Source organism: Lactuca saligna, chromosome 7 (assembly GCF_052625555.1).
Source record: "Lactuca saligna cultivar CGN05327 chromosome 7, ASM5262555v1, whole genome shotgun sequence".
Lineage (NCBI taxonomy): Eukaryota > Viridiplantae > Streptophyta > Magnoliopsida > Asterales > Asteraceae > Lactuca > Lactuca saligna.
In genome coordinates this window covers 86,714,959-86,736,113 of record NC_136423.1, presented here as the reverse complement: position 1 = coordinate 86,736,113, position 21,155 = coordinate 86,714,959, and positions in this window count along the sequence as shown.

Below are 21,155 nucleotides of genomic sequence, written 5' to 3'. Positions count from 1 at the left end.
TAAAACGTGATAAATCATTAATTGTAGGTCCTTATATGTTAAAATAAAGTTTTGGGTTAAAATCCCGCATTAAAATAATTAAAAACGAAGCTAAAATGAAGTCGTAGTCGAAAACCAGAAAGAAATGAACTTCCAGCGAGGCTTCTCGGAAAGGGGCCGAAGGTTCGGTCCCTTCTGATGCTGGGTCTGAAGCGAGGCGAGACAGAAGGAAGCGAAGGGGAGGCTCGATCCGAAGTCAGAAGCGAAATAGACCGAGGCTCGGGTTCGGGTCTTGTGCGAAGTTCGGGCCCGAGAGGACCTTCGGGTTCAGTTCAGCAGCCTTCGGGTTCGGCTCAGAAGGGTTCCGTCCAAGAGGGTTCGGTCCCTAAGAGGACTTTCGGCCCTAAGAGGGGTTTCGGCTCCTTAAGAGGGGTTTCGGCTCCTTAAGCCTATTTTACTCGTTTTTACCCTGTTTCCAGCCGTTTTTTACCCGGTTAAGGGTCGGAATGACCCGAATGACTTCAAAAAGTTACGGAAACGTTTGAGAGAGATTTGGGAGAGATTTCACATTCTTGGAGAGATTTCTTATACAAAGAGATATTGGGACATATTTCACATACTTAGAGAGATTTGGGAGAGATTTGACATTCTTGGAGAGATTTCTCATAAAAAGAGATATTTGGGAGAGATTTCACATACTTAGAGAGATTTAGGAGAGATTTGACATTCTTGGAGAGATTTCTAAATAGAGAGAGATAGAGTGAAAACGATTGAGAAAGGTTTCATGTTTGACAATTGTGAGTGTTTCGCTCCACAACGCAAGGTCCGTAAACCCTGTTAAGTCATCTTTTAGGATTTTACACACTCCCGATGAGTATGCAACATTGTTTTATTGTTTTTGTTCATTGTTTAGCACTAAGGCTAAGGAAAATTAAACACATGAATTTTTCCAAGTGATGTTTTCTCATTAAAATAGTGAGTTATACAGTAATTACATAACACAAACCCTAATACACAAGGTTTAATTGAGTTAACCGGTTTGACTAGATGACTTTGTTCGACTTAGACTTGACCCGAATTTGAGTATTGTCACACTTCGCCCCTCGGGCAGTATTCTTTGATCATAAGCTCTTTAAGAGCTTCCTAGCCCATACCATTTGCCACTATTAAGGTTAGTGACTTGACATGGCTATTCCACCTCATCAAGGCTCTTTCTGAGAAGGTACACGCAGCAAATTTAACTTTGTTTCCTTCAGTGCAGGAACAGATCTCGAAGATGGATTCCGTCTTCTCGAACCATTACGAGAGGGCAATGACTCCGCCAGTCCCGTTAAAGGACTTGGGCTTACAATTGGTGAAGTCTTTATAGGTGCACTCTCGCAAGTGTACTAAGACATCGCCTTATGTGGAATGAATAGGTGTCCCACCCCCGCTAGAACTTGTAGCATGATATTGAGCCATGGCTGTCACGACAACCACATCCACTGCAGCATTAAGAGCTACCGTATCGAATTGTGGAGGATGTGGTGTTTGAATCGGAACAATCGGAGGATTGCGCCTTGTTGACCTACAAGGCGGCATCTTTTATCTATAAGTTTAAAAGATGAAAACAATGATAAGAATCCAATAGTAAAGTAAGTGAGTGTGTCCCATGAACTAAATTGCCATAGTTGAATAACAAATGATAGTACGAGTTCCATAGAGTTCAAATGATAGAATAATGAAAGTGTATGAACAAAGAATTTCCACAAGAGATTTTTTGACTGACAATAATATTGATATTAAAGATGTAATGAGTTTGGAAATTTTGACGTAAGAGTAGGTCTTACATCATATCAGAAGTAGGGAAAATTTAGACAGTAACAAGACCTAATAGACTAGAAGTTCAAGGTCTTAACAGAAGTGGAGAATTAATACTAGCATCTATTCATAGAGCTAAGTTATATCCAAAAGATAGAGTAGAGCACACTCTACTTCTTGCTAGATCTTGCTTTGGATTTAGAAAATATGTGTTCCAGTTCGCACATACGCCTATTTTGTACCAACTGATGATGACGTAGCTCTTGAACTTCAGCTTGGGATGCCGCTAGTTCCTCTCGTAAAAAGTTGGTACGATCTCTCATTGCACTATGTTAGGCTTCTAGATTACGGAGACGAACAACATCGGCTTCAGCAGTAGCTTCATTCTGTATCATGCGATCAATGGGAGCTCTTCCCTGTTTCGTATTATGAGCAATATGATGAACCAGCACAGGAAGTGCTCTATCAGTTGACCCTCCAGCTTCTAGGTTGTAGAAGCTTCGGTCTCCTTGATACGAGTGGTTCTGACCCTATTCATTGCACCAACTGTCTATGGCTATGCCCCATAGAGGTGTCGGACCTTGAAAAGCCGGATGAGAGTTTTGAATTTGGATTGGGTCTTCTAGAGGTATATCCTCGACTTTGGGATTGGAGTCGAGATTCTCTGGGAAATCTTCAGCAAGTTCATCATCAGGGGGAATTTCAGGTTCTTCTTCTGGTTCGGTGTCGAACCAACCAACATTCCCTTGATTTGGGAAGTACGGATCCCTAGGGAGATGAAATCCAACCTTTTATCTAAACGAGAAATTAAGGTAAGGAATTATTAACAATTCTACAATAAAGCGATAAACAATTAAAAAGTTTCTATAGGAGAAACTCACTGTTAATCCTAATTTGACTCTTACTGTTTCCATCTCTGAGAACATAGTGTATACCAATTATATACTACTTGAGTCTAATAGTCCTTCGAATAAATGAGCCTACTCTAAGTCGACATCCAAACAAGGAAAAGGAAATAAATCTTAGACCACATATTCTGATTATAAGAAATAACCGTGTTGTATGCACTTAGTACTCATAGAACTATCAGCAAAAGCCTTTTGTTCTTATTAAGTTTTGTTCTTTGAATGAATAGTACTTAAAATACTCCTATAGTATTTTACTTTATGCTTTGTTCTCATGTGCTTCTGTACATGAAGATGTATATGTATGTGTATTGTTTGATAAGTTTTATGTTTGTTGCAACACCACTATCACCCCCGAACACACGTTCACTGTATCTCAAATGAATATAGCTGATCAGGCTATATTGATCCCATATACGATTACATAACTGCCCAGGTTTGACTATTGTGTCCAACAATTAAATATTTTTGTTATGTTCTAGTATGACACTACTCTCTAGTAAGTACGTAGGTATGTAGATATGTATACTTTTAGTTAAGTATTTTAGTACTTAAAAGTATAAACTCTTGTCAGAGTATTTTAATCCCACTGTGTTTATAGTTTGTATATATTTTATTGGTTGATATACTCGATTCACTATAAACAAAGCTCTGATACCAATCTGTCACACCCCAAAATCGGAACGGCAGAAAACCTTCTGGGGCAGATGACGTCTTGTGCAGTATCATAACAATGCAAAATAGTAAACAAGCAACAACATCATCCATTGCATTAAATGTAATATTTAATACATGTGTGTTCTTTCATAGTATTTAAGACACCAAAAATGAAGCAAAATAAAGGACGAGTCTTAACTGTGCTCCATTTTCTCAAAACCTGCCATCGGTACTTGTCTACTGATGACCTGAGAATACAAGTTATTTTGAAAGCATAGATCAGCATTTAAGATGGTGAGTTCATAAGTATTTAGTGTCAATGTTTGTATAAGTTGTTGAAAATGTTTGTATATGTTCAATGTATATGTTTTTAAATGTTCAATGTAAATGTATAAAAACCCTAGAAAATCCTATATTTTCTACTAGTATATTAAAAGTAGTCTTCTACCAAGACCCGACTGTTTTCTATGTTTGTTCTTTGTAAAAGAATATCTTTCCCAAGTTTACTACAATTACCAAAATATAGTTTTATATTAACCTTTATGTGAAAAGATCACAACTTGAATATAATGGGAAAATTGTAAGTGTGTACTGCAGTATTTTATAGATTAATCACTGTAGTAATAACTACCTTAAAACCAATGGTTTAATTAAGGTAAAATGTGATATGATTGTTACCATGCTAAACCGACTAAAACACGACAATGAAACACGCCGGAAGAAATGACATTTGGCACCCGTAGACTTGCAAGTCCCACTATAGCGAACAACAAAGGTGTAGGATAGCCAATCTAGTATAGATCTCTACGTAAACTCACGCTCTCCCTCTAGAAGATTTTGGTTACAAAATGCGACACGACGAAATGGTATTCTCTGTATATTATAGTATTCTATGTATATGATAGTATTCTCCTGAACTATACCTATTATAGTTTACTAGTAATTTATGTATATCAATAGATGAATGTATATGTTTGCTACCCAAAGGTACTGGACTGATTGAATAGAACCTTGATGTTTATACATGTATACATAATATATATATACTATTTAGATGACCTTCGGACAACTAATCGATACCTTAAGTCCACATCCAAACAAGGAAAAGGAAATAAAGCGAGTTAACAGTCCTAAGCCCTTTAAACATTGTTTATATAACTATACATATATAGACATGCTTTTGACAATAAATAAGTTTAAAATAGGTTTTGTAATACATTTAAAGAGTTTTGAACAATAAATAATAATGACTTGATGTCAGTTTATTAAACGATTTAAAAGTAGTTTGTTTGAAAAGACGGTTTAAGGTATCTGAAATCCTTTATTTGAAACACAGTTATAAATCACATGTGATTGGTTCTATAACTAGTATGTTTTCTACTTGTATTCCACCCCCCCCCCCCCCATAAAAGCATTTAAAATCATTTTAATGATAGATTAAAGGGGTATGAACTCACCTTTGAAATACATTTAAATGTTTTAAATACTTTATGGGGGGGATACAAGTTCAATTCTTATAGTTATTGAAATCAATCACATGTGATTGCATTAATCACATGTGATTAATAACTAGAAAACCAATGATTTTAGCACTGTTCAAACTGTTTATCAAACTGCTTTATTTCAAACTGTTTTACAAACTCCTTTCTTATTAAATACTCTTATTTAACCTTTATTATACTTCTTATAAATTGCATGCCCATATATGTATAGATATATAAGAAATGTTTAAAGGGCTTAGGAAGCCCATCCACCCTATTTCCTTTTCGCGCTTGAGATGTGGTCTGGTGGGATTTCGGGTAGCCCTCCGAGGGTCGTTTAAATATAAATTATATATCAAACGTACATATATAGACATAAAAGTACTCCTTTATTCATACGTATTAGTACATCATTAGTAAGTTACCATCGGGGTAACACAGGATCATACTACTACAATTTCTAGATCAACGAGTCAGTTCATTCATGAGTCAATACTTATTACTAAGAGTACATATACAACTGTACTAGGACTAGAACATATACAACGATACTAGAACAAGTAACATTACATTACATATACATGAATACGTTAACCATTGTGATCCACTATATGGGATCATGCCTTAATTGTCATGACCCGAGTTATAGCCAGAGTCTCTTGGAGGGAGAGCATGAGTTTGCGTATAGATCTATACTGGATTGACTATCCTACACCTTGCTGCTAGCTACAGCAGGACCGGCAGGTCTGCAGGTGCCAAACGTCATATCTTATTTTCGATTATACATTGTCATTGTTACCAGTCTATAGTATGGTGCTATTTATCACATAATACCTTAATATAAATCCGGTTTAAGGTAGTTAGTACAACAGTAGTTCCTATAACACAACACTACAGTACTACAAAGATTTACCCATTACATATTTTTAGTGATTATTTCACTCAAACATTAATGTACAAACTATATTTAGTTAAATGATAGTTACACGTGGGGAATTACACACTTTTAAAACAACGAGCATACAAACCCGTTAAGCCTTGGTAGAAGGCTACTTTAATAGAAAATATAGGTTTTTCTGAGAGATTCAAACTTTTACAAACACTTACATACATTTTACAAATTTACACTTGAGACACTTTCGAACGTTTTGATAACAAACATTGACACTAAAATACTTATGAACTCACCAGCTTAATGCTGATAAACTCTTTCAAAATAACTTGTAATCTCAGGTCATCAGTAGACAGGTACCGATGCCAGCTTTTGAGAAGATGGAGTGCCTACAAGACTCATCATATTATTCTGATTTACATTATATTTTTTGTGTCTAAAACTGTACAAAACACGCTTGTATTAAAATTATATATTTAATGCAATGGATGATGTTGTTTTCTTATTTACATTTACTGTGTTGTGATACTGTACATGACGTCCTCCGCCCCAGAACGTTTCCGCCGTTCTTGGTTTTGGAGTGTGACAAACTATCACTCTAACCCTGACCGATCTGTCACACCCCATAGTTCCTCTTCCATCTTTTGGACTTCACCCCTCGGGTAGTATTCTTTGATCATAAGCTCTTTAAGAGCTTCCTAGCGCATACCATTTGCCACTATTAAGGTTAGTGACTTGACATGGCTGTTCCACCACGTCAGGGCTCTTTCCGAGAAAGTACATGCAACAAATTTAACTTTGTTTCCTTCGGTGCAGGAACAGATCTCGAAGATCGACTTCGTCTTCTCGAACCATTATGAGAGGGCAATGACCCTGCCAGTCCCGTTAAAGGACTTGGGCTTATAATTGGTGAAGTCTTTATAGGTGCACTCTCGCAAGTGTACTACGACATCGCCTTGTGTGGAATGAATAGGTGTCCCACCCCCGCTAGAACTTGTAGCATGATATTGAGCCATGGCTGTCACGACAGCCACAGCCACTGCAGCATTAAGAGCTGTCGTATCGAATTGTGGAGGATGTGGTGTTTGAATCGGAACAATTGGAGGATTGCGCCTTGTTGACCTACGAGGTGCCATCTTTTATCTATAAGTTTAAAAGATGAAAAAAATGATAAGAATCCAATAGTGAAGTAAGTGAGTGTGTCCCATGAACTAAATTGCCATAGTTCAATAACAAATGATAGTACGAGTTCCAAAGAGTTCAAATGATAGAATAATGAAAGTGTATGAACAAAGAATTTCCACAAGAGATTTGTTGACTGACAATAATATTGATATTAAAGATGTAATGAGTTTGGAAATTTTGACCTAAGAGTAAGTCTTACATCATATCAGAAGTAGGGAAAATTTAGACAGCAACAAGACCTAATAGACTAGAAGTTCAAGGTCTTAACAGAAGTGGAGAAATAATACTAGCGTTTATTCATAGAGCTAAGTTATATCCAAAAGATAGAGTAGAGCACAATCTACTTCTTGCTAGATCCTGCTTTGGATTTAGACAATAGGCATTCCAGTTCGCACACACGCCTATTTTGTACCAACTGATGATGACGTAACTCTTGAACTTCGGCTTGGGATGCCGCTAATTCCTCTTGTAAAAATATGGTACGATCTCTCGTTGCGCTATGTTGGGCTTCTAGATTACGGAGACGAACAACATCGGTTTCAACAGTAGCTTCATTCTGCATCATGCAATCAATGGTAGCTCTTCCATGTTTGGTATTACGAGCATTACTATGAACCAGCACATAAAGTGCTCTATCAGCTGAGCCTCCATCTTCTAGGTTGTAGAAGCTTTCGTCTCCTTGAAATGGGTGGTTTTGACCCTGTTCATTGCACCACCTGTCTATGGCTATGCCCCATAGAGGTGTCGGACCTTGAAAAGTCGGACAAGAGTTTTAAATTTGGATCGGGGCTTCTAGAGGTATGTCCTCGACTTTGGGTTCATAGTTTCTCTGGGAAATCTTCAGCAACTTCATCATCAAGGGGAATTTCAGGTTCTTCTTCTGGTTCGGTGTCGAACCAACCAACATTCCCTTGATTTGGGAAGTACAGATCCCCAGGGAGATGAAATCCAGCCATTTATCTAGACGAGAAATAAAGGTAAGGAATTATTAACAATTCTACAATAAAGCGACAAACAATTAAAAAGTTTCTATAGGAGAAACTCACTGCTAATCCTAATATGACTCTTACTGTTTCCATCTATGAGAACATAGTGTATACCAATTATATACTACTTGAGTCTAATAGTCCTTCAAATAAATTAGCCTACTCTAAGTCGACATCCAAACAAGGAAAAGGAAATAATTCTTAGACCACGTATTCTGATTCTAAGAAATAACAGTGTTGTATGCACTTAGTACTCATAGAACTATCAGCAAAAGCTTTTTGTGCTTATGAAGTTTTGTTCTTTGAATGAATAGTACTTAAAATACTCCGATAGTATTTTACTTTATGCTTTGTTCTCATGTTCTTATGTGCGTGAAGATGTATATGTATGTGTATTTTTTGGTAAGTTTTAGGTTTGTTGCAACACAACTATCACCCCCGAACACACGCTCACCGTATCTCAAATGAATATAGTTGAACAGGCTATATTGATCCCAGATACGATTACATAACTGCCCAGGTTTGACTATTGTGTCCAACAATTAAATACTTTTGTTATGTTCTAGTATGACACTGCTCTCTAGTAAGTACGTAGGTATGTAGATATGTATACTTTTAATTAAGTATTTTAGTACTTAAAAGTATAAACTCTTGTCAGAGTATTTTAATCCCATTGTGTTTATAGTTTGTATATCTTTTATGGGTTGATATACTCGATTCACTACAAACAAAGCTCTGATATCAATCTGTCACACACCAAAATCGGATCGACAGAAAACCTTCTGGGGCGGATGACGTCATGTGCAGTATCATAACAATGCAAAATAGTAAACACGCAACAACATCATCCATTGCATGAAATGTAATATTTAATACATGTGTGTTCTTTCACAGTATTTCAGACACCAAAAATGAATCAAAATAAAAGATGAGTCTTGACTATGCTCCATTTTCTCAAAACCTGCCATCGGTACTTGTCTACTGATGACCTGAGAATACAAGTTATTTTGAAAGCATAGATCAGCATTTAAGCTGGTGAGTTCATAAGTATTTATTGTCAATGTTTGTATAAGTTGTTGAAAATGTTTGTATATGTTCAATGTATATGTTTTTAAATGTTCAATGTAAATGTTTGAAAACCCTAGAAAATCCTATATTTTCTACTAGTATAATAAAAGTAGTCTTCTACCAAGACCCAACTATTTTGTATGTTTGTACATTGTAAAAGAGTATCTTTCCCAAGTTGACTACAATTACGAAAATATAGTTTTATATTAACCTTTATGTGAGAAGATCACAATTTGAATATAATGGGAAAATTGTAAGTGTGTACTGCAGTATTTTTTATATTAATCACTGTAGTAATAACTATCTTAAAACCAATGGTTTAATTAAGGTAAAATGTGATATGATTGTTACCATGCTAAACCGACTATAACACGACGATGAAAGACATCGGAAGAAATGACATTTGGCACCTGTAGACTTGCAAGTCCCACTGTAGCGAACAACAAAGGTGTAGGATAATCAATCCAGTATAGATCTCTACGTAAACTCAGGCTCTCTTTCCAGAAGATTCTGGTTACAAAACGCGACCGAACGAAATGGTCGTTGTGTCATGAAGTAGTATCTCACATTATGTTATCCTTGAATCTTGTTATAGTATACTTTTTATAGTAATAGTATTCTATGTATAGTATTCTTTGAATAGTATTCTCTGTATATGATAGTATTCTCTTAAACTATACCTATTATAGTTTACTAGTAATTTATGTATATGAATAGATGAATGTATACCTTTGCTACCCAAAGGTACTGAACTGATTGAATAGAACCTTGATGTTTATATATGTATACATAATATATATCTAATATTTAGATGACCTTCGGAAAAATGACCGATACCCTAAGTCCACATCCAAACAAGGAAAAGGAAATAAAGCGAGTTAGCAGTCCTAAGCCCTTTAAACATTGTTTATATAACTATACATAAATAGACATTCTTTTGACAATATATAAGTTTAAATAGGTTTTTTAATACATTTAAAGAGTTTTGAACAATAAATAATAATGACTTGATGTCAGTTTATAAAATGATTTAAAAGTAGTTTGTTTGAAAAGACCGTTTAAGGTATCTGAAATCCTTTATTTGAATCACAGTTATAAATCACATGTGATTGGTTCTATAACTAGTATGTTTTCTACTTGTATTTCCCCCCCCCCCCCATAAAAGCATTTAAAATCATTTTAAAGATAGATTAAAGGGGTATGAACTCACCTATAGTGAGTGATACGAATGAAAGATCGGTAAAGGATGCTAAGTGTCAAGTGAATACTTGAGCACACACAGATCCTATTTAACATATAATGACACATATATGATTACAATTAGTGTCTAAAACTACTAATTATAAAATGTAACAATTTTAGGAACTAGGAAGCACTTGTACTGACATTTTAAACCACATATGGCTGGATATCAGGGTAGTAGGGCCTCATATTGGAGTTTATGGCCCATATGGTATAAACCACATGAGTTTTTGGCCTATATGGTGATAACCACATCAGTTTACAGCCGTAAACTCATGGTAATTGTACCATGATGTGTTTTGAAGGTCTTACAATCACAAGGAAGTGTTCTAGTCTCTTGTTTAAGCCTTAGGATTGAGATGTGGCACAATTGCACCACAAACTTAGAGTTTATGGCCAAGGAAGATCTTGGGCCGTAAACTCATGTTCTTGTTTAACCCTTAGGATTGAGTGGTGGCAAAATTGCACCACAAACTTAGAGTTTACAACCAAGGAAGATCTTGGGCCGTAAACTCATGTTCTTGTTGAATTCTTGATGATTTCATGGCCTTAAACTATGTGATTCAATCATATAACAAGCTAGGGTAAGAGTACTTACAATATAGAAGCTTGAAATGGTGTTTAAGGTTCAAGAACACTAGTGTGTGTTCTTGGTGTTCTTGGTGAAATGAAGAACACTTGAAGATCTATCAAAATGAGATGATTTCATGGATGAAATCAGTGATCCTTACTAGATAAGATGATATAACAACAAATCAAATGAAAGAAATCTTACATTTTTGAAGATCAAAGTGTGAAAGCTTGATGATACTTGAGAGAGAATGAAAGTTCTAAGCCTTGAAAATGGAAGAAATGAAGAAAAGGAGGTAAACTCATGCTTTAAGCATGAGTTCACGCCCATGATGGAGTTTACGGCCCAAACTCTCAAAGTTTGGCCGTAAACACTTCATTATGTGTTTAGGGTTTGATTCTTGTACATTGAACCATAGAAGATACTTCCTGACCCTTGATTCTTGAATGTACTATGTCAAAAACACTCAAACACCCAAACACTAAACAGCCTGAAGCAGTATGCTGCTACATAGCTGCTTGCAAAAATCTACCGAGACCTCCCTGGTCTCAATTTGTTAACCAATCATCTGAAATACCGGGTTCTGACCCAGATGCAGAGCCAAAGGACTCCCACTTAGTCGCCTTACACGACTTCAGAACGAAATCTTTCTTTGGAACTAGTTGCAACTATTTATCATGCTTTAGAGACTATAAGTTGTAAAAGTCGAAATAGTTGTTTCTTTTGTTTTCGCATATTAGTTATTTTACTATGTCTCTTCTTTTGTGCGAAGCTTATAGTTTATGACTTAGTATATTTTTTGTACACTCAGGTTTCCTATAAATAGGGACTGAGGATAGAAGTAGAAAAAGAACACTTTTTCTCTCTGCTTATTGTAATCAGTTTCTTCATCAATATAAGATCTGATTAATATTTACATCCTGTGTTCATACTTTTCATTCATACAAATCATGATTGCATTCTAAATCTCGATAACAATTCTCTTCAATTGGTATCAGAGCAGGATTTCAAAATGCATTGATCTGATTGTCGTTTTAAGAATCATTTGCTTTTTGAGTAGTAAAATTACTCAAAATTTTCCACGCTTTTTTGGTTCTGAAAATCTCTCTTGATCTTCATATTTGAATCGATTCTGCATTAGAATTGTTTAGTCGAGTGATCGATTAGCAATCGGTGATCAAATTCGCTTGATCAATTCAATGTTACATCAAATTATTCAAGCTTTCTAAATTTTTTTTGTGTTCATCAATGGCGAACTTCAACATGAATACCATGACTTCTTTCTCTGACTTACTTGTTTCTTCAACCAAAATTCCGATGTTAATCCCTGAATACTATGATCAGTGGGCTGATAGGATGGAGGATTACTTAAATGGGATTGATGAAGAACATTGGAATTATATCAAAGGAACAGTTCAAGCTCCTGCAAATGTTCAACCAATTGCACAATCTGCTACAACAGCTGAAGTTGTTGAACAACAAAACCGCTTGAAGAAGAACGAAAAGAGATGCATGAGGGAACTAAGAGGTGCTTTGACTCCTGTGGTTTACAATTACATTCATAGTTGTAAAATAGCAAAGGATATTTGGATTACTTTGAAAGAGAAGTATCTGTTGGATTAATGTCTTAGTCCATAACTATAATTGGTAAGACTTGACCCGACCCGGCATGGTCCATTTGGGTTGCATACCATCATGCACTTGGATAGACTAAATGAGAGAAATAAGACACTTACGGTTATTAATATATTATATGTTCTAATATATTAATATTAAGAATAATAAGATTATTTAATTAGTATTGATCAAGAATTAATCTAGGATTAATTAAGTGATCAAAAGAAGGCTAATTAAATATATGGGTTGATTGTGTAAATCATCCATACTTGTATAGTGGGCTAATGCTCCATGGATTATCTAGTTGGGCCAAAACCCATATGATACTCCATGGATTCTCCATGGTGTATTTGAACCCATGGATCCAAGGAAATGGAAAGTCATGACAATTAGAGTTTACCCTAATTGTAACACTATATATAGATATTATTCTTGACCAAAATCGGCCACTAGTGAGAATAAGAGAGGGCTAGCCGATTTCATGAAGTGTAGAATTCTCTCTAAGTTATTCTAAGTTTTTTGATGATTGTGAACCATTTGAGGTGTCACACTTGGGGCACTAGGCACTCAAGCTTCATGAAGACAAGCACCATCAAAGAGGTATGTATTCTATCTTGTTATATTGATAGTTTTGTATGCTAGATTAGGATAATACCTTGGATGTTCATATTTGCATGTATAATAGAGAAAACATAGATCCAAGGTATTTAGGGTTGCATGTACACTTAGGAGTGTTAGAATGCTCATAACCCAACAGTGGTATCAGAGCCTAGGCTTGTTTTCTTGTTATACTTGCAATAGAAGTTGAAAAAACGAAATTGGTGCTGTCAGCCCAGCAGACTCGCCGAGTCCATGAAAGGGACTCGATGAGTCCAAGGCAAAATGCATCCAACTCGCCGAGTTGTGTTCATGCACTCGACGAGTTGGACCCCAGACAGCATATTTTCGAGTTTTTTGGCTAGAAATGGACTACGAACATTACCCTAAGTTGTTTTTGAACTTATAAACTTGTTTTTTAATGTGGTAATGTTCATGCTAATCCATCTTCAAAGATAATTGTCAATAGATTCATGTTTTGTATTAGTTTAAAGGTTAGACTAATTACATGAAAAAGTTTGATTTGAATTATCTTGTTCTTATGAGTTGCTTAGATTAATAGAATAGTTAATTGAAATAGTTGTTTTCAATCCATTTTAATCTAAGAGTTGAGTATAAAATGTGTTTGTGTAACTTATCCTCAAGTTACATGAAGAGTCACATTAAAGACTCATAAAACTCATAAAGTTGGCAAAGGTTACAAAAATGAAGAGTCTAGTTCTAATTAATTGGAGTTATGACTCCATAATTTGTCCTCAAGTTATGGAGGACCAAGAGTCTCTTCATTAAATAAATAAATAAAAAAATAATGTAACCTTAATTAATTTCATAGGTTATAAAGTAAAGAAAAAGTTAATTCTTTATTAGTTTAAAGTCTTCCATAATTTGTCCTCAAGTTATGGAACTTGAAGAGTTTTTGGATTAAAACTACTTTAAACATATAAGTTATGGAATTAATTAGTTTTGAATAGTTTCAAAACTTGCCCTCAAGTTTTGGAATTTGTAAAGTTTTCTCTTATGAATACTTTAATTCCAAGTTAGCCCTTAGAATTTTAAAAGTTAAAATTCAACCCTTATACTTTATAATATTATAAGTTAATAATATATATATGTATAAGAGTAAAGTCGGTCTTACTGCTAGTACGCCTCATTCACGAAGCTGGTCTATAAGGTGGGTATAAGGTTGTTGCCTATAAAATGGCAACTTAATGGGTGTCCACTCTCACCCACCGCTTGCTTGAATGGTGGAGGGTCGTTAGCCGAACGGGTTTGACAGGACTATAATTCTCCTTTCATTAAAAGTATTAATGATAAATACTAAGTAACTAAACTCTTAATAATACCCAATCTTAGTTACTTAGAAAAATGTGAAGAAGGTGCTAATCCATGAAATTACACTTTGCACTTTGTTTAAGTCGATTAGTGGAGCGTGTGTGGTTAACCGGCACACTAACTCGTATTTAACAAGGTAGGCAAAGGGTAACTTAATGTTTATCATAGTATCGATGGAGCGTGTGTGGTTAACCGGCACATCGATTGAGGGATAAACACTTAAGGGTACCAAATAATTTGCATGGTTACTTCACACCTTGTTTTGTGATCCTCGGCATCCCAATCACAAAACCTGAATGGCACACTCGAGATTGAAACATGCCGTTGAACAGTTCAATGAATCTCAAAAGATCTAGGAGTTTCAAATCCAATTAAAACCTAATAATACATTTCGTTTATCTTGGTGGAAATTGGTGAATCGTCATTCACCTACCTTCAAATGTTTTATAGCTTGGATTACGGCATACCTCTTCTAAGTTATAAAATAGTTTGTTGGGTCCTAGCCTTAATATTTCATATTGGGTGTCATATTAAGGACTTTAAGATCAACTATCTTGAATATCTCCGAAAACATGTCTGGTTTAGACATTTATGATCTTCCCAAATCTCTTGAAACAAGCTTTCCCAAAAGAAGATGATGTCCCATGGATATCATACTTCTTTCTCCTCCTCCAATTATTCTCCCTAACCCACAAGTTCTTAGAAAGTTTAAGGTCACTCGAGCCCTATTGGCAAATAAAGGTCTTGGTGTGGTCACATCTTGGAGATATAGTCACATATTGACAAGCCGGGAGAGTTGGGTGTCAAAGTCTTGAGAAAGTTGGTGGTTCAATCACTTTCAAAGTCACATAGTGAGTTCTTTTGGAACACCTATGAAACAGACTATGACAAGACCCTTAATGATCTTATCTATTTTCTAAGATCAACTTCCTGAAACTTTATGGACATTGACAATGGTGACACTGGAAATACAGAAAAAGCATTCTCTTCCAAGGAAAGGGATTGACCATAGTCAACTAGGTTGACCAAATGGTAAAGAGAAAAGCTAAGTCTGTAATAGTCCTGTGTACCATTATCAAAGGGTCCATATGTTTATATTGCCAAAGGAAGGGTCATTAGTTGCGAAGCTGCCAAATTTATCTAAGGATGTTAAAGTCAATAAGATTGACTCTACTTCAAGTAAAGTCCACTAATCTAACTCTGTTAAGTTTCTATTCTGAGATTCCTGATACATGATGTGACTGGGTCACATGGTAATGTTTTAAGAATCAAAGAAAAGTAAAGGAACTTAAAGAAAGAATATGCTGAATCTGATCGCATAGATGGATTTCTATCGCGTAGTTTGAAAATCGGATTCTTAGGAGTTATGAGATATTGCTAAGGAATAGATAACAACAAGTTTTCATATGGATTGTAAGGATAAGTTTTTCCGCATAGTTTTAAAATAAAAGAAAATTTTTTATTTTATTTATTTTAAAATATCCTTACAATGGCATTTGAGGAAAAAAAATTTGTTGCTTATATGATTCCATTAATAGCAAGAGTGGAAATATGAAATTGATTCCTTCATTTGTGGTAATGTCTAAATTTACCAAATAAGGAAAGATTCTCATCATCCAAAGTCCCAATTGGACCGGGACTTGGAATCATGAAAGTTGTATAGCATGATGAATGAGAACTTTCAAGTATTGGAAAATTAAGACTAATTACTTATTCACATGGATATGTGAGTCAAGTAATGGACTAAGGGATCGAGTACATAGTCATGTGCACTGATTAAGTCCACCACAAAAGATATAAGGCTATTCGTCATAGTTTACTAATGATCGGTAAATATGATTATACTTACAAGCTTAAGTGTAACTCTGAGACATTGGAAAAGGTTCCAATGCATGGCAGAGCGAATAAAAAGAATCAAATTAGGCAGAAGGATAAAAGTTCCTCAAATCTGAAAAGATGGGAGAGTACTTTAGTATCAGTTTTGTGATCATCTTAATGATTAAGAAACCATATCAAAATTAGTTCTCTAAGGAAGTCTTAGTGCATTCTTATGACTAAGAAGAAGGGATCTTGAATTGTTGAAATAGTTAAATCAAGAAGATGAGTCATACTTCGTTCCAATACAAGTCTTAGAGTCATATTCTAAGATTGTAATTTGAGTGACATGTCTTAAAGAAGGTTTAAAACACTTGTCAAATGTAAGAGTAAAAGTTTTATACTCTAGTACATTCGAAATTGGTAAGTTGTGATGTTTTGGATGAAACAAAGACCAACTTCGGTCAATTGTGTGAAGTGTTTGTCTTGATTAGAATCCACACTATCTCTTGGATGTTTGACAAGGGAGTCTTATAGGTCATGAGGATAGTGGGAGTCTTAAAGGTCTTGAAAGTCTTAAAAACTAATCAAGAATGAAACCTGAAGTTCCTCACTAGCACACAACTTGACGTTTATAACCTATCGTGTTGACATATTCTGTGCCCATTCCAGTTAAAGTTGGCTTTGCATATGAGTTCTTAGAGTTCTCAGTTTGTTGCACAACAACTTGGAAGCAATGGTAGGCCCTTGAGCTGCTAGGTGGCAAGAAATTAAGATTGAGTTCAGTCCATATGAGTTTGGATTTGTCATTATCCTTGTCTTGTGACTATGGTTTTGACAATTCACATGGATAAGAACTCATACACCATTAAATCTAAGTGTCATAAGGTTTCTCTCCGATTCATGAAAATGATGGTGAGGAAACACTTTCACTAAGTAGATTTTAGTTAGATAGCAATTGTGATATTTGCACTCTCAAAGTCGTTAGTGGAGCGTGTGTGGTTTACCGGCACACTAACCTGGACTTGTGAGAAGTGGAAAAAAGGTCTAACCATTATGATTACGGCATCCCTCTTCATAATTGTTTAGACACACAAAACAATCTAGTATCAAAAATCTCAACTTTGGTAAGAAAGTCAATAAAGTATTGATTTCTAGAAGTCCAGCTGATTTCTGAGTACATGTCAAAGCTAGTGGGAGCATAAGTGTTATGCTAATAATCATCATGTTAGTGGGAGCATGATAAGTATGATAAGTATTGCAAGTTAGCAATGTTAATTATAGAAAACAAAAGTTTCAACTGGGAAAAAGTTGTTTTGCTATAATTAAGGGAGAGGAAATTATACTTCATCTCAAATCTATAAGCTTAGATCGTGAGGTTTTAATCATTTAGTCAAGGATATATATGATGAATTCATGTTGGAATGGCTCAACATAAGGAAATTCTGTATATGGGTCCATTATTTGCGTTCTAAAATTCGATTATGATTACGGCATCCCTTTTTATAATCTGAATTATGAGAACTTGGCAAATAGAAATGGAAATGTTACAGCAAAAGACTGGTTTAGTCTTTATGTGAGACATCATGAATCGTGTCCCATATACTTCAGATATAGGATCGATTACATGTGCTATATTCATCCTTTCTAAAATTTTCCAAATGCGTAGGGCATTAAGAAGGGAAAAGGTTTAGAACTGGCTATGACTAAAAGGATTAAACAATTGTCGAGGACAATCTAAGGTTTACCAAAGATTGGTTGCTCAAAGACAGTTGGAAGTGTAGTGATAATTCTGGAAGGACCATATTGACATAATCTGTAAGGAGGCAACTCTTGTTCAGAAGTGATAGTCAAAATGGAATCTGGAAATGTTTCAAAGTTAGAATTTTTCCAATCTGTTTAAGATTAGGAAACTTAATGCAAGAAGGATGTTTCCAAGGAATTGATCTCCTTTGGAATACTTTGTAATGATTGTTGCCAAGTCTTTGTGAATTTGTGCATAATCGTTACAAGAGGATCATTGCATATAAGTTTAGAATCTAACAGATTTCAGTAAATGGCATGAATTTGGAATTCTTGCATTTGCAGTAAGGATTTGGGAGTGTGAAAAGAGAATCATTGAAGTGAGGTTCAATTGATCTAGTTCACAAAGTAAAGATCATAGACAAACATAGTATGCATACTTGGTGTGTGGCATGACTAGTGTTTAGAAAAACATAGTGTACATGCTTGGAGCATGGGACAACTATTGTTTTAAATTCAAGAATAAAGTTGATAGCTGAAACAGTATACAATGAATAATTTGTAATCATATGGTGATAAATAAAAGGTGTTTTATTTATGTTCATAGGTTTTGATACCATATTGGATTCAATTATTATTGTGTTTCATTTTGCATGTTTTGACTTCCCGAATAAACTAGGTTATTCTTCCGGAATGACTAAGTTATTCAAACCATCCACAGTCGGTCATATGTTAGAAGTAGATATGAATTAAGACTGTCATGGGTTGGCTTGTAGAGGTCTAAGGTGTTGGACAAAGGGCTACAACACTCATGATTGCTCATAAGTTCTGAGTATTGGATTCAACCCGCGCTCATTGGAATCACTTCATGGGTTTTATCACGAGTGATCATGAGACGATAATATCTTATATTCTTCAAACCTAGAGATATGAGTTGTTACTATGAGTTGGTTGTACATTGATTGCACGAAACGCATTGGTAACTCGATGTTATAAAACGTGTCTTTGTGTATGATTCAACAAGTAGTAGAACAAGCCATATGAGTCGAAGTTTATCCATTCCTTTTACCTTCAGGATAAAAGCGATATCTGTGGGCCCCTCGATGATTTGATGATGACAATTGGAAGTGCTCGGCCGGGCCAGGACTGATTTGATTTGTTCAATTAGTCAGTCATCATAAATCGGAAATCGGGAAACAACTAATGGACAGACAGAATGATTATAATCCATGTCTCAGTCCATATGATATCTAGAATGGAGGAATATATGATACCTTATCTAATGGACAAGTCATTGTCAAGATCAGAGTTCATCTACAAGGTCAGAGTTCGACAGAAGCTTTTGAGAGCTACGATTGTCAGTTGGTTCCTGAAGTCATACGCAATAATAGTTTTAGACTTATCCAAGTGAGAGACTGTTGGATTAATGTCTACGTCCATAACCGGCATGGTCCATTTAGGTTGCATACCATCATGCAGTTGGATAGACTAAATGAGAGAAATAAGACACTTACGGTTATTAATATATTATAAGTTCTAATATATTAATATTAAGAATAATAAGATTATTTAATTAGTGTTGATCAAGAATTAATCTAGGATTAATTAAGTGATCAAAAGAAGACTAATTAAATATATGGGTTGATTGTGTAAATCATCCATACTTGTATAGTGGGCTAATGCTCCATGGATTATCTAGTTGGGCCAAAACCCATATGATACTCCATGGATGCTCCATGGTGTATTTGAACCCATGGATCCAAGGAAATGGAAAGTCATGATAATTAGAGTTTACCCTAATTGTAACACTATATATAGATATTATTCTTGACCAAAATCGGCCACTAGTGAGAATAAGAGAGGGCTAGCCGATTTCATGAAGTGTAGAATTCTCTCTAAGTTATTCTAAGTGTTTTGATGATTGTGAACCATTTGAGGTGTCACACTTGGGGCACTAGGCACTCAAGCTTCATGAAGACAAGCACCATCAAAGAGGTATGTATTCTATCTTGTTATATTGATAGTTTTGTATGCTAGATTAGGATAATACCTTGGATGTTCATATTTGCATGTATAATAGAGAAAACATAGATCCAAGGTATTTAGGGTTGCATGTACACTTAGGAGTTTTAGAATGCTCATAACCCAACAGTATCAAGGTAGCGAAAAGACGAAGATCAAATCTGTGAAGCAATGTCTTGTTGAACTTAAGGAATTCGGACAAAAGGATGCTAAAACTCTTGAAAACTAATATGATCGTCTGAATGAGCTTGTTTATCGTTGCAATAGGTATGGAATCACAAGGTCTCTCATGTAATTTAATCTAACATTCATCATGGGCCTTCTCAAGGAATGGTGAAGTGTGAGTATGATGATAAAGAATCAACAAAGTTTTGATACAACCAACTTGAATGATCTCTACAACCAGCTGAAAACACACGAAAGTGAAGTTTCAGAAATGTTTGAAGAATCAAAACAAAGTCTAGGAGGTCCTTTGGCTTTTGTTTCAAAGGTTTCAGAGGTTGATACTAATGAAACAGATGGTTCAGACAATGAAGGTTTCTTAATGAACTCTGATTATGAAGCTATTGCATTCTACTCAAACAACAGAGTTAAGAAATTTTTCAAAAAGCCTTTCAATCCAAAAGGAAAGTCAAATGATGCAAAGAATGGTGTCGCAAAAGCTGGAGGTGAGGAGAAGAAGAAATTGGACAAGAATGACGAAAAGCAAAAAGATGCGAAGGATATGAAGAAGTTAAAAGGTGATTCGGAAATTTATTGTCACTACTGCAATGGTGCAAATCACTTCGTAGCTGATTGCATGCTAAGAAAGAAAGAGGAGAAGAAGATCAAAATTAAAGATGAATCCTACTATTCCGAAAAACTTGAAGAAGTGCATGCGAAGGCGAAAGGAATGTCATTAGTTGCAAAAAGAGTGTCTGATGAAGAAGAGAGTGGAACATATCAGATCTGGTCTTCAGGATCTAATGATGAAGAAATGAGGCATCCAACTCATGGTGCAATGTTCGCAAGCTTTGAAGACAATTGCCAAGAGAATGTTGCAAGATGATGCTTTGTGTCCAAATCCACAGACAAATCTCCAATGACCACCAAGGTACGTGCTATTCTTGAATCTTTTAATATTCCATTATCTGCATATGATGCTGAAATTACTTCATTTGATGATACTGTGGCTTATTTTGATTCTGTTATTGTGTTTGCTAGTACTGAAGCTCAAAATTTAAATATGCAACTAGTTGAGACACGGAGAGAATTAGAAATAAA